General features: G+C 51.4%; 1 protein-coding gene and 1 long non-coding RNA gene across 5 annotated transcripts in view; one reads left to right on the top strand and one right to left on the bottom strand.

Annotated features, from left to right (window-relative positions):
- The window catches only part of MOCS1 (molybdenum cofactor synthesis 1), a 918787-nt gene that overhangs the window by 707021 nt on the left and 197270 nt on the right, over positions 1 to 14496 (top strand). The window lies entirely within an intron of this gene.
- Positions 1 to 14496, bottom strand: part of LOC102157750 (uncharacterized) — a 61161-nt gene that overhangs the window by 1313 nt on the left and 45352 nt on the right. For 2 of the 4 annotated variants that reach the window (XR_014810091.1, XR_014810090.1), the window contains exon 6: positions 13940 to 14209. This is a non-coding gene — a long non-coding RNA (uncharacterized LOC102157750). Of the gene's footprint in view, positions 1 to 11434; positions 11919 to 13939; positions 14210 to 14496 lie in introns of those variants that run through there. The other 2 variants (XR_014810094.1, XR_014810092.1) reach the window with 2 other exon arrangements.

The following is a 14496-nucleotide window of genomic DNA, read 5'->3' as shown; positions in this document are numbered from 1 at the left end:
AGCTGTAGCCACCAGCCTACACCAGAGCCACAGCAACGTGGGATCTGAGCCACGTCTGTGACCTACACCACAGCTCACGGCAACTCCGGACCCTTAACCCACTGAGCGAGGCCAGGGATCGAACCTGAGTTCTCATGGATGCCCATCAGATTCACTAACCGCTGAACCGCGACAGGAACTCTGAGGGAATGGTTTTATTTGCTACCTTTATTTCATGCTTGGCTGTCTCACAAAGCCCTCTGAGAGCAGCTCGGAGCCCCCCCTGTGGCCCGGGGGCGTGTGGCCACCTTGGCGGTGAAGGCAGTCAAGGCTTGGGGTGTATGACTTCTTCGCAGAACAATTCAGATGATAAGAACACGGAAGACGGTGGAGGTGTGGTCCTGGGCCACCTGAGCTAAGATTAGCTTTCGGAGGGAAAGGTCAGGAAACAAGGCAGGAGAGCAGCTGGAGCAGAGGGTGGGGCCCAGGAGGGATTCCTGAGGGCTCAAGAGCAGAGGCGGGGTACCGGGTGCGGCCTGTGGACGGCAGGTGGACGGCAGATGGAGGAGGGTTTAGAGGAAACCCTGGCCCGGAAGTCTCCCCGCTGACACCAGGTACACAACCCTGGTCAGTGAGACCTACAGGGGATGCGCTGTTCAACCCCCAGTGTCATGGGTTCCGAGGCAGACACGCCCACTCCCAGCAGCCCCCCAGCTGCGGGGCCTGCCCTGCTACCTCCAGAAGGCTTCCCACCCCAATCGTGAGCGCTGCTCTCCGCCGTCACCACCCAGACTCGTCATTCTTCCCTTCAACTAACGTTCACTGAGCACCTGCTGTGGACCAGGCTCTGTCCTGGCACTTGGAAAATGACAGCGTGGAAAATAGACAAAAATCCCCCCCACGGCACCCACAGTTTGGTCCCCTTTGCTCTTATTTCTGGCTATTTGGCATGGTCTGTGCTTGGTATTTATGTTCCGTCTGTACCCCCAAGCCTCTTAATTTCATCTCTTCTATTTTATGTCTTTTAACCCTCACAATGGGTAGTGTTATTGTTATTAATCCCTCTTTACAAATGAGGAGACTGAGGCAAAGAGAGGATTCTTCACAGATGCCAACCACTATTCAATGGTGGCAAAAAGTCTTCCCTGACTCGCGTTTGCTCCAGAGCGTTCCTAGTCTGATGGAGGAGACATCCTTAGCAAACCCACCATCAGATGGAGGAGACCTTCGGGCGGTCCGAGGGGGAGAGGAGCACAGAAAGAGGAAAGAGGCCCGAACTCAGTCCCATTTGGGGCTGTGTGACCTGTGTGATCCTGGAGGAGTCACTCAGCTCTGTGCCAGCGCCGATGAACAGAAACCGGGATGTTTGGGTCTCAGCCCCTTCCTGGAAAGGGTATCTTCGGGGTGATTGCACGGGAGCTTTCTGGAGCCTGGGGCAGCAGAGGCAGGGAGAGCAAGGAGGGAGCCTGGACTGTGCTGCTCTGGGCGGCATCTCTGGGAATGGCTGCCTCCCTGGGGGTGGGGGACTTGCCTGACGCTTGGGTTCAGCCTTGCTCATCTGCATCCACCCCTGAAATAGCAAATCCCCAATTTCCAAATGCATACACAACTGGTCCAGGAACCAAAGGCCCATTTGAGAATTGCCAAGATGTGTTTGGGTAAATGCAGTGAGAGCGCCTCCCCGAATCTTGGCCTCTTCTCTCCATCCTGGCCACCATCCAAGCCACTGCAGCCCCTCACCTGGACGCCCCCTGCAGCACAAGGGCTGATGCCTGGAGGGCACCACGGAGCCCTTGTTTGTTGAATGAATGAATGAATGAACCCCCTTAGCTGGTCTCCAGTGGTGATCACTGCAACCAGGAGGGTGGAGCCCAACCTCAAGCCTGAGCCCCTTCTTTATTTATTTTTCTTTCTTTTTACAGCTGCACCCACAGCATATGGAGGTTCCCAGGCTAGGGGTCGAATCAGAGCTGCAGCTGCAGGCCTAGGCCATAGCCACAGCAATGCCAGATCTGAGCCACATCTGCAACCTACACCACAGCTGCAGTAACACTGGATCTTTAACCCACTGAGTGAGGCCAGGAATTGAACCTGCCTCCTCATGGACACTCTGTCGGGTTCTTCACCCAATGAGCCCAACAGGAACCCCTGAGCCACTGCTTTAAACTCCTGTGGGGCTCCCGTTACTCTTCCCGCCGCGCCTCTCCCTCCAGCCCCATCTGCCACCCCTCTGCCTTTCTAGGCTCCAGACAGAGTGAGGTCTCCCAGAGCGTGGGCTGCCCTGCCTTTGCTCATGCTACTTCCTCCGTCTGGGATACCGGTCCCCTCTCCTGGCAAGGGCGGCAAAGGTGGACATCAGCTTCTACAGGAAGACATCCACAGTTACTAGCCCCCTCCCAGATTCCGGAGTCAGAGGCCCCTGCTCTGAGTCCAGAGCCCCCTGCCCCCAGCAACCCGGCTGCTTCGATGCTGTTCACGTGGCCTGCCTCCTGGTCTTTGGCCTCTGAGAGAGCAGGGAGTGTCTCGTTCACCTTGGGTCCCGACCGCGGGGCCAGCATGGAAAAGGGATTGGCTTCTCTGTTTGGAATGGAGAGGAAGCGACCCAGAATCCCGGGCCATCCCTATGTCATTTGGTCCCTGTCTTCCCCGGACAGAGGCCAACTCAGGAGGCAAGGCTTCTTCCTCGAGGGCAAGTCCCTGCGAGGCTGGATGGATGCTCTCGAGGGCCCTTGTCACAGGTTGCACTGGCCTGGTGAGTCACCTAATTGTGCCAGGTCACCTGAATCCGTAGGCAGGTAGGGGGCATGGTTCTCCTTATTCCTCCACACTCCGGGAAGCCCCTTGCCCCCCACCTCCCTGTCCTCACCTCTCATCATCTCCAAGGCAGCAGTGTCCCTTCTGGTCACCAGCCCCTGAGGACGGAGGAGGAGGGGTGCTGGGGGGCGCTGGCCAGCCACCCCCTTCCCGACCCGTGCTACCTCTGCTCACAGTGACCCCTCGCCTCGGTTCTGGGCCACCCACGTTTACAAAGCCCTTTCACATCCATTCCTGTGGGATTACTCAACAGCCCAGGAGCCAGGTGCAATATTTTATAGCCAGATTTAAGGAGGTTTTTTTTTTTCTAATGAGGAAACTGAGTGTTTAGGTTTGGTTTCCCAGGAGAGCGATGCCTAAGACAAGAACTGAGAGCTGGTGGGAGGAAGCAGCAGAAAGCGGGGGTGGGGGGGGGGAGATGGAGAAAGAGCACGAGGCAAAGAAAGGCGCATTGCTGAGCTAATCCCACCGAGGGCAGTGGGGGCTCGTTCCTGTGGGACCCCCGGGAGAGCCTGTTGAATACACCTCTGACGTGTCCCTCTGAGGCCATGAGACCTGCATTTATCCACCAGTTCCTGCCTTGCGGGTCAAGGACGCCCCCACGGACATAACCCCCGATTCCCTCCCACACTGGCTGGACGTGGCAGACCCTGCTCCACACAGACGGCTACCATCCCACCCTCTCCTCAGCCAAGGGACCTTGCCACTCCCCAGGCAAGAGGTGAGGTCTGTTCCCTTGCACGTGGGCTGGCCCTGGGTCCGTCTAGATCCCTAGAATACCCTGGAAGTGACCTTCTGTGATTTCTAAACCCACGTGTTAAGAGGCTTAGCAGCCTCCCCTTTGGCACTCTTGGGGAAGCCAGCTGCAAGGTGGGAAGTCTGAGTCCCTAGAGCCCTACGCTGTGGAGGGCATCGGCCCAACCCAGGAGTCTTCTAGGACACTCTAGCCCAGCAGAGGCCACATGAAGAACCAACCATACCACCACCCCCAAATCCCAGAATCACAAGCAAAGAAATGATTGGCCTCTAAGTTTTAGGGGGGCTGGTTATGCAGCCATAGCTAATGGCAAGACCAACGCTAAGAGACCGTATGCCAGGTTTCAGAGAAAGTTCTGGCGTGGAAGTGCAGAGAGGCACCGAGGTGCCCCAAGGGGGAGCCCAGGCAGCATATATGGGACTGTCCCCTCTAGCCACACTGTCAACTGCAGCGGCTGAGGGAAGGGGACATGGGGCCCAAGTTCCATCTACGGCCCTGAGACTAAAGCTCTTTGAAGGGGCAGAAACTCCTTACCAGGAGCACCTTGCCCTAAGCAAGATCAAAGTTTTTCACCTTCAAGGTATCAAAGTCCGAGTTCCTGTGGTGGCTCAAGGGGTTAAGGACCCAACGTTGTCTCTGTGAGGATAGGTTCAACCCCTGGCCTCGCTCAGTAGGTTAAGGATCTGGCGTTGCCGTGAGCTGTGGTGTAGGTCACAGATGCAGCTCAGATCCTGCATTGCTGTGGCTGTGGTGTAGGCCAGTGGCTGCAACTCTGATTCCACCCCTAGCCTGGGCGCTTCCATGTGTCACAGGTGCGGACCCAAAAAGACAAAAAAAAAAAAAAAAAAGAAATGGAAGTCCCTCTACCTTGGGGTCTCTAGTCCTTTCTGCTATGTTTGAACAGTACTGAGAGGCCTGGGCTCAGCTACCATTGAGCCATGCGCCCTAAACAGCCACCTTGGCCATTCATAGAATGCTTACTGCATCCAGCACACAGGCTACTTCACACCCATGACCTCGCATCTCACTTGATCCCCACCACCCTGCGAGGCCAGTATTATTATCTCCCCTGGGCAGCTGAGGCACAGAGTGGTCATGTCACTTGCCTGAAGTCACACCGCTGGAAGCAGAGCCTGGCTTCAAACCTGAGGCCTCAGAGCCTGTGCTCCCAACTACCATTACAAGCCTGCCAGACAGGGCTCTCCTGCTCCAGGGCCAGGGGGCCCAGAGACAACGGCCCCGCTGCAGCTCCCAGCCACTCTTCCTCTGCAGGACCAGAGAGGTGAGCCAGTCAGCGGATGCCAGTCCTCGGTGACTCCCCAGCAGTCCCCTGGGGATTCTGGAGTTCTGTCTCAGGAGATTCTGACTCAGCTGATCTGGGGTAAAGCCCAGAAATCCCCAGGTTCTGGAAGTGCCTGGCTGCACATCTCCAAGGGCGGGTCGGCTCTGTGTTTCTGGCATCTCCTGCCTGTGTTTTCATTCTGCATTGAAATCTGTGTTTACCTCCAGTTACTGAAAACGCCCCCCTCGTTCTTAGATCCCTTCACCTGCGCCTCTGGCCAGCTGAGCGGCTCCATCTGCGGTGTTGACATCACAGTCCATTCAATTCAAATGACCTGGCCTTGTTGAGTCTCTGCTGCCTAGATCACCTGAGGTGGTGACCGAGGAGGAACAGACACCAGGGCAGACAGCTTGTCCCCACCGGGCAGTCAGGCCCTCTCTCTCCACCTCTCTGTCCACTCACATTTCCACACTCAGTAGTTCACTCCAGGGCAAGGGTTCTGACTCAGAACGGTCTGGAGCCCATTCAGTCCGGCTTAGGAGAGCCAGTGGTTAAAGTTTCAGAAATTTTACAAGCTGGCTATATTAAAAATCAAATTATATCACCATGCAATTAAACTGTATTAAACAGAGGGAATAAACACTCAAAGCTCATCATTTCCTGGGAGTTCCCTGGTGGCCTAGTGGTTAGGATTCAGGGGTTTCACCACGGCAGCCCTGGGCTCAATCCCTGGTCTGGAAATTGAGATCCCACCAGTGTGGCCCAAAAAATGGTAATAATACCCTCATCATTTTCTAATTACTTTGTGCGTTCCTGTTCTGCATGCTTTTGACATGAAGTTATTGACATCCCTTGGAGGTGTCCAGTGAAAATATTACATAATGGTAAATTACTGGGCTTCTCTTCCCAGCCTCACGTTTTGTGACTTCATGCTGTAGCTTAAAATAGCCATAGCGGAAGTATTTACACCATGGAAATGAGCAAACACTGTAAATTAGGGCTCTCCTCGCCGCCGAGACCCGGTTGTTAAACATTTACCAAGGGGTGGTTGGGAGAGTGCCAACCTGGATGGGCCGTGTGGACTGGGTGGGGTGGGAGGCAGTGAACTTTTGCCCACCTTGGAAAGGAGCAAGCAGAGTCTGGGTTTCAGGGGGAACATCATTCCTAAAGCGTCCCTTGCAATGCCATGTGGGCCCTGCAGACCACCGCTGAGTGGAGGTGAAGACTCAGGGCCATAGAAGCTGACGGTGAGGGCAATGGGTGGGCAGGTGACACGGGTACCTGCCCTGTGTATGTACACATGGGGTCTCGCTCCAAAGTGGAGGCAGAAAGGGGCACATGGGCTTGGTGTGGAAGGCATTTCTGCCTTCAGCCTGAGTTCTCAGGCTGCCCAAAGCCTAGTCCAGAGGTGCTTACACTCTCCCAAACATCCCCTGGGCATCCTTGTAACGAAAGGGGAGACCCTCTTGCAAACACTAGGTCTGGTAACTGGACCAGGGCTATTGGGTATGTTGGGATCCAGACTAAGGCTGCAAGGGTTTTTGCTCGTACTGCTGAGCAAAAACAACACTGACACACAGGCTCCTGTGCCTGATTTAAGCCAACACAGGAAGGAGGCTAAGGGCTTCCAGAAATTCCCCGCCCCCAGTGTAGGGAAGGGGGTGACTCCACATAGGAGTCTAGGATGCCCCGTCAGAAGTGGCAGCTGCAGGGGTCCCTCACCCTCAGCCCCACCCTCAGAATCTGTCCAGCAGCTGTTCTCCAAGCCAACCTCGGTACAGCCCACTTGTGGGGCCATCTCCCCACAACCACTTCTTCTTTTTCTTTTTAGGACCACACCTGCGGCATATAGAAGTTCCCAGGCTAGGGGTCAAATGGGAGCTGCAGCTGCCGGCCTACACCACAGCCACAGCAACGCCAGATCCGAGCCGCATCTGTGACGTACACCACAGCTCAGGGCAATGCCGGATCCTTAACCCACTGATGGAGGCCAGGGATCGAACCCACGTCCTCACAGATACTAGTCAGATTCGTTTCCTCTGAGCCACAGTGGGAGCTCCCCTAACAACCACGTTTTATTGAACATTAGAATCCTGACCACAAACTCTTGGTACTGTGAGCTAGCTAAAGCGGTCTCTGGTTCTCACCATGGGGACAGCCCTCTCTGTAACATCCTCAGTTCTCAACCCCGGAGACCCTGACCTCCCACCATCCCAGGAGAAGCCCCCCAAGATGGTAACTGATGAGAAGTCATTTCTTCATGCCTCTCCACCAGGGGCTGCCCTGGTCCTACATTAACCTTCTGGAAAGATTATCTCAGCAGTCCCTGCCTCTCCTGGGTTTTCCACTCTGCTCTTCTCTACCTGGCAGGTAACATTCCTTGTGTGGCTGCTGGCTTGTTTTCTAGAGGTTTCACAGGTATCAGCCCCATCTTCCCAACGAGAGGGTAGGACAGAGACTGTTCTGGGGCGACCTCAAATTCCAGGCTCAGACCTCTCCTGGCTGCTTGACCTCCAGCAAGTCACTTAAGCTGTCTGGGCCTCTGTAGTTCCTCAGGAAAACTGGGAAGGGTAACCCGCTTGAAAGGTTAGCACGTGAGGCCAGTGGCCCCAGGGCGAGCAGGTGGGTTACCTTCCTCTTTGACCCTAGGAAACGCCGCAGCGACTCATTGAAGTTCCAGGGAGCCCTGCGCCTGGACAGCTGTTATTTTCCAGGTCAGAGCCTGACAATCAAGTGCCCCCTTCTCCACTCCCTCCAGGAGGTTTTAGGCAGCGATAACCTGAGATTTACCTGAGATTAGGCCGCCTGTGAATAACTGTTTACATTCCGATCCTTTGTCTCCCTTAATCCTCTCCTCCGCCTGGTGCAGGTGGACTCCGTGTTCCCGCCTGGCCTGTGGAAATCAGTGCCTGGGCGAGACCGCAGAGCTGGCGAGAGGAGGATCTTCACCCCCGGGCAGCCCTCCAGCCTCTGGGCCTCCACCCGCAGGAGGCAGCAAGCCAGTCCGAGGATCCAGCTTGGTCTGACTCCAAAGGGCCACTCCTGAGATTGATTCCTCGTTAACTGGCAGGGACCCTCCTCTCCTGGGTCTCTCTGCCCCTCGTTCAGCTCCAAGCAAACTCTTTTTTTCTTTTCTTTTTCTTTTTTTATGGCCACAGGTGAGGCCTATGGAAGCTCCCAGGCTAGGGGTTGGATCAGAGCTGGAGCTGCCAGTCTACACCACAGCCACAGCCACGCCAGCTCATGGCAATGCCAGACCCTTAACCCACTGAACGAGGCCAGGGATTGAACCTGCATCCTTAAGGACACTCGTCGGTTCTTAACCCACTGAGCCACATGGAGAACTCCAGCAAACGTTATTTTAGTCCCGCCAGATCTCCCCAGCAACCCCCAAACCTACCTCTCAACTCAGAGCAGAACGTTACAGCTAAAGAGAATTCATTCCTTCAAGAAGAATCTATCGAGCATCTGGTGTAAGCCAGGTACCATTTTAGTCCTTGAATATTAGTAATAGCCTAGCAATTAGATTCTAAGCCAGCAGTTCTCAAACCTGGCTGCGTGTTAGGAACTCCCAGGGCCTTTTCAAAGTATGTTATCCAGATCTTACTCCAACCAATGAAATCAGAATCTTTGCATGGGGGAGCGGGCGAGGCCAGCTATCAGAATTTTTTTTTGGCTGTGCCCAGGGCATGTGGAAGCTTTTGGGCCAGGGATCGAACCCACACCACAGCAGTGACAATGCTGGATCCTTAACTACTAGGCCACCAGGGAACTCCCCAGAATTTTATTTTTAAAACTCCCTATGAGAAAAAGAATATATATATATGTAGGACTGGGTCATTTTATTGTACAGCAGAAATTGACAGAATATTGTAAATCAACTGTACTTTAATTAAAAAAACTTTTTTTTAAAGAAAAGAAATACCCTAAATGATTCTAATCTCCCAGGGTTGATAACCTCCAATCTAGTTGACGCATAGACCCCGTCATGTTACTGAGGAGGGACCGTATAGACATATGAGACACATAGATGGGCAAGGCCTTGCCCAGAATCACAAATCTGAGCCCAGGTCCTCCGCCTTCAAAGCCCTGGTGCTCTTTCTGAAGTTACTTGTTAAGAATTTGCTGAAGGCCTCCATATGTCAACTGAAAAAAAAATGCACAACCTGGAAGTTGAGAGTTAAATTCTATTTGGGGGGAAATTAGGACTTAAACCCTGAAGACAGCATCTCAGGCAGCCCTGAGAAAGCACTCGGAGGAGGAGGCGAGGCAGGGAGCTGGGACAGGAGTTTTTGCAACAAAGGGAAGGTGGTAGGAACAAAAGGTTTACAGATAACCAGATTACAGAAAAAGCTTTACGGAAAGCCGGTTTCTATGGGAAGATGTAAAATTCTGGGCTTACTGGAATCCCTCCTTTGATATGCACCTCAGCCTCAGACCAGTCTTTGTTTCTTTGCTGAGTTCCCTCAGGGCTCACTGACCTCCCCCCCCCCCCGCCCCGCCCCCTTGGGAGTGGCTGTTCTCACGGGGACCCTGACATCTTTTGTTTTGTCCACTTAACTACAGCCTAGGAGGCAGTATTTCAGATACCTCTCCCCAAAAAGGAAAGGCGGGCAGTTCCCTTGGTGGCTCGGTGGTTAACAAACCCGACTAGGATCCCTGAGGATGCAGGTTCCGATCCCTGGCCTTGCTCAGTGGTTAAGGATCTGGTGTTGCTGTGACCTGTGGTGTAGATTGCAGATGTGGCTTGGATCCTGCATTGCTGTGGCTGTGGTGCAGGCTGGCAGCTGTAGCTCTGATTCAACCCCTAGCCTGGGAACTTCCATAGGCCGTGGATGCGGCCCTAAAAAGGCAGGAAAAGAAAAAAAAGAGGATGGGGGGGCGGATATCAAGACACAAGTCATAAAGGTCGAGGGGGAGGTACCTGTAGCCATGCACCCATTTTACAGAAGTTTGCTGCTGGTCTCGTGAAGGTTATTACTAGTCACAGACATCAGTCATCATGGAAGGATTTTAGTGTGTTTCTAGATAGGAGGAGATGCAAGAATTGGGCTCATAAAATCTTCTCTTAAAACTATCCAACTGTCTGAAGACCTGTTCTTCCAGTTTTCCCAGAGCACAGAGTGTCTCACTCCTGGTCTCCACCCTGAGCGCCACTGCGGACTGACAGCTGCAGTGGCTCGTGTTTTACCCGGTATAGAGGCTGAGGGCTAAGTGCCAAGCTTCGGTTTACACAGAGGTGAATGCGAGTGGGAGGGAGAGAAAGGCGGTGAGGGTGGTGGATCCAATTGATGTATTCTTCCTGAAGACGAAGTTCTTCCTGAAGATGGAAGGCCTAGGTAGCCATCTTTGAACCAAGTGACTCGCCTTGGTAAAGCTGATCAGACGAGGAGAGGAAACGTGAACCAAGGTGAACCAGTGAGAGGGTTGGCCGAGGCATGTGAAATTAGGACAGCAGAGGACAGACACCAGGAGCTGTGGGGTGCTGAACTCTGAAGTCATGGAGGCTTGGGAGTGGTGGCAGACATTTGGGTCCGGCGTGAGCCAGTGGGTAGCACGAGGAAGGGGTGCAGAAGTAGGAGGATGGAGGAGGTCCCGTCATGGTGCAGTGGTTAACGAATCCGACTAGGAACTATGAGGTTGCAGGTTCGATCCCTGGCTTTGCTCAGTGGGTTAAGGATCCGGCATTGCCATGAGCTGTGGTGTAGATTGCAGACACGGCTCGGATTCCACGTTGCTGTGGCTCTGGTGTAGGCTGGCAACCATCGCTCTGATTAGACCCCTGGCCTGGGAACCTCCATATGCCATGGGAGTGGCCCTAGAAAAAAGGCAAAAAGACAAAAAAAAAAAAATAGGAGGATGAAGCACACACACCTGGTAAGAGAGGCAGAGATGGGGACTGGGCAAGTCCTGTTTGTCCTGAGAGCTGTTATCTTTCATTGAACCTCACTTTTTATATCCAGTGGGTTCCCCTGACACTTAAAGGCCCCTGGCCAATATAAGCACAAGGAATGGCTCATGCAAAAGCCTTTAGGCACCAAAGACCCTTACTTTTCCCCCAACCCCTAACAGTGACCCACTGAGACACTGAGTTCCTTGTCATCCAAAGAGCTCAGGCAAAGGGTCGCAGTCTACCTCTTGGAGTTGTTGACAAGTTGATCTCCTAGGCCCTGCTCAACCACGTGATTTTGAAATTCCACAGTGGGCAGGCAGAGAGGTATTTTAAGAGTGTTTGGTCTCCTTCTCTGCATCCAGTGCCCCATGCCTGACACCTGGTCCCTGGCAAGGAAGCCTGTACCCCTGGGGATGGGAGTGGGGCACACAGTAAACAAAGAGCCCAAGAAAGTTCCTCCAGTCCCCGCCCCCCACATCAGCACACATCCCTGTGGTGGGAGAGAGGCAGGGGTGTGGAAACAATGGGAACCTATGAGTCACGGGGGTAAGCAGGATAATGTTTCTCCAAAAAGGCTCCCTCTGGCCATGTCCGGAGTTGCTGACGTAGGCAGCTGCCAGGCAGTGACACCTGGAGTGACCCTCAGTTCTGGGCAGTCATTTGCCCTGCCCTGGATGACCTGGGTTTTCTTTTTATCTTTTAATTCAACTTTTATTTTTAGCAGAGTGCTATATGTATATAAATACTTTACGAAAGTCACATAATACTACAGAGATTGTAACGGAAAACAGCAATTGCCTGCCTCACCCTTCCCCATTCCCAGTCCCCAGAGGCAACTTCTTTTAGACTTTCCAGCCATTTCTTTCTACTTCTTTAAATAACATATAACAATGTTTAATCCCATTATTATTTTGTTATTTGACTTTAGTTAATACAGATCATCTTCCTCCTACAAAAGATGAGGATAGGCGTTCCCGTCATGGCACAGCAGAAGCCAATCTGACTAGTATCCATGAGGACGCAAGTTCGATCCCTGGCATCATTCAGGTTAAGGATCTGGCCTAGCTGTGAGCGGTGGTGTAGGTTGCAGATGCAGCTTGGGTTTGGCATTGCTGTGGCTGTGGTGTAGGCTGGCAGCTACAGCTCTGATTCAACCCCTAGCCTGGGAACCTCCATATGCCACAGGTGTGGCCCTAAAAAGCAAAAAGATTTTAAAAATTTTAGAAAGATGAGGATAAGCTCCATTCCATCCCCAACACACATATTTCTTTTTCTATCCTCCTCAAATAGATTTCAACTCAATGTTAACATTATTATAACTGTGCAACTCATAATGTACCTGGGTATAATTTTTTCCTTGCATGACATTTTGTTTGTCATGTTTTTTGTTTGTTGACTTAATTTCGTATGTTCATATCACTAATAAATTCCCAAACTCTCTGCTACAACTGTAAAACTTCTCTCAGAAGAATAATCTAGCTGCTCTATTTGTTTTTTTCTTGGTGAGTTGCTTTCAGAGCCAAACATTTTCTACTCCTCTCTAGGACTGCAGCATAACTCCCGAAAAGTCCTTTCACCACTGACTGAGAGCTCCTTTTGTCTTCTGCCTCCATCAGACTCCCTGTTTTCTGATGGACAATGCCATCTGTCTTTGTTTATTTTCTTGTTTGACAGAGCACTTCCTTCCATAGCTTTCTGGGAAATGCATAAGGGGCAATATTTTTGAGGCCATCTATGTCTAAAGATATATTTATTCTACCTTCATCTTGATTGATAGTTTGGCTGGGTATCTAATTCTAGGTTGGAAATTTTTTCCTTCAAAATTTTGAGAGTTTTGTCCCTTTGTCTTCCAGCTTTCTAGGAGGTTGTGAAGTTCGGTGACATTCTAATTTGGGAGCCTTTGTATGTGACTTTTTTTTTTTCCTGGCCATCGCATGCAGTGGCTTGATGTGGGATCTCAGTTCCCAGCTGCAGCGGTGAAAGTGCCAAATTCTAACCACTAGACTACCAGGGGACTCCCTGAATGGTGTGTTTTGTCATTCCCAATGCTGAGTCCTCAGGTTCCTCTTTAATCTAGATATTCTGGTTCCAAGGACCTGTCTGGTTCCTTTCTTATTTCTTTTTGAGTTAGGCCTCTGAGATTAGTTCTCTGATCTTTCTTTCTTTCTTTCTTTCTTTCTTTTCTTTTCTTTTGTCTTTTTAGGGACACACCCATGGCATATGAAGGTTCCCAGGCTAGGGGTTGAATTGGAGCTGTGGCCACTGGCCTACACCATAGCCATACCAACATTAGGTCTGAGCAGAATCTGTGACCCATACCACAGCTCACGTCTATGCCAAATCCTTAACCCACTAAGTGAGGCCAGGGATTGAACTGGCATCCTCATGGATGCTAGTCAGATTCATTTCTGCTGAACCATGACAGGAACTCCAGTTCTCTCATTTTCTAATCTCTACTTGTTGTCATCTTATTCTACTTTCAAAGAGGATTTTCTAAATGTTATCTCCAATCCTATTTATTAAAAAAAAATCTTCTAAATTCTTCTACTTTATTTTTATTTGGTTTCTTTTTCTTTCTAAATTTCTATTAAGAGAAATTGCAAATATATAGAAAAGTTGAAAAACAAATATATCTAACATTCTTTTCCCTACCATCTAGATCAATGATGTTCGACTGAAATGTAATGTGAACCACATATGTAACTCTAAACTCTCTAGTAGCCAATGCTACAGTCATGGCACCACCGGATCTAAGCCACATCTGTGAGCTATGCTGTAGCTTGCAGCAAGAGCAGATCCTTATTCTACTGGTTGAGGCCAGGGATCGAACCAGCATCTTCACAGAGGCAACATCCAGTCCCTAGCTCACTGAGCTACAATGGATTGCCTATTCTTTTTTTTTTTTTTTTTTTTGTCTTTTGCTATTTCTTGGGCCGCTCCCGCTGCATATGGAGATTCCCAGGCTAGGGGTCCAATAGGAGCTGTAGCCACTGGCCTACACCAGAGCCACTGCAATGCAGGATCTAAGCTGCGTCTGTAACCTACACCACAGCTCATGGCAACGCCGGATCGTTAACCCACTGAGCAAGGGCAGGGACTGAACCCGCAACTTCATGGTTCCTAGTCGGATTCGTTAACCACTGCGTCACGACGGGAACTCCTCATTTTTAAGATTAAGGCTCTGATTATATAAACAGAACTTGTGCCTAGTGGATTTGATGGCAGCTGAATTTTTCATTGAGAAACCTTAAAATGTCAATATCTGTAGGACTCTTCTCTTGGGACAATTTCCCTAAAGAGAATCCCTGGAATTTGCTGGGGGATATAAACCTGTTTCCAATGTTCTGATGTTGAATGGTGAAGGGCTCATGGAAACTTACTGTTCAGTGTTCAGACTTGCACTTAATCCCTTGCCTCAGCTGTGTAATCCTCTCTGTTGGTAAGCCAGACCATTTTCTGCCAGAGTGGGGAAGGCAGTATCCAGCTGTATAAGGAGGAGGGGATCTGGGATTATCACTGCTCCTTAACCCACTTCCCACCAATCGTCCTCAGCCCCCATTCCGGGACCCCCCACCCCTTAGAGGGATCTGGCATTCCCAAGTGCTAATACGTTCAAGGCTCCCAGAGCTTGAAGCAGCAGCTTCTTATTGTCATTCTCCCCAGCCCCCACCCCCTACCCCAGGCAGCTAGGGTGCAGCTTCTGCCATGCTAAGTAACTGTCCATCCCTTCTCAGCTTCCAGAATCTTGCCAACTACTTCTTGTCCTTGTGC

The sequence above is a fragment of the Sus scrofa genome, chromosome 7 (assembly GCF_054392235.1).
Source record: "Sus scrofa isolate SSC_HxYL_T2T_F1_AM1 chromosome 7, Sscrofa_HxYL_maternal_Yorkshire_Landrace_v2.0, whole genome shotgun sequence".
In the NCBI taxonomy this organism is placed as follows: Eukaryota; Metazoa; Chordata; class Mammalia; order Artiodactyla; family Suidae; genus Sus; species Sus scrofa.
Note: the sequence above shows the minus strand (reverse complement) of the source record. Positions and strands in the feature narration are given on the sequence as shown.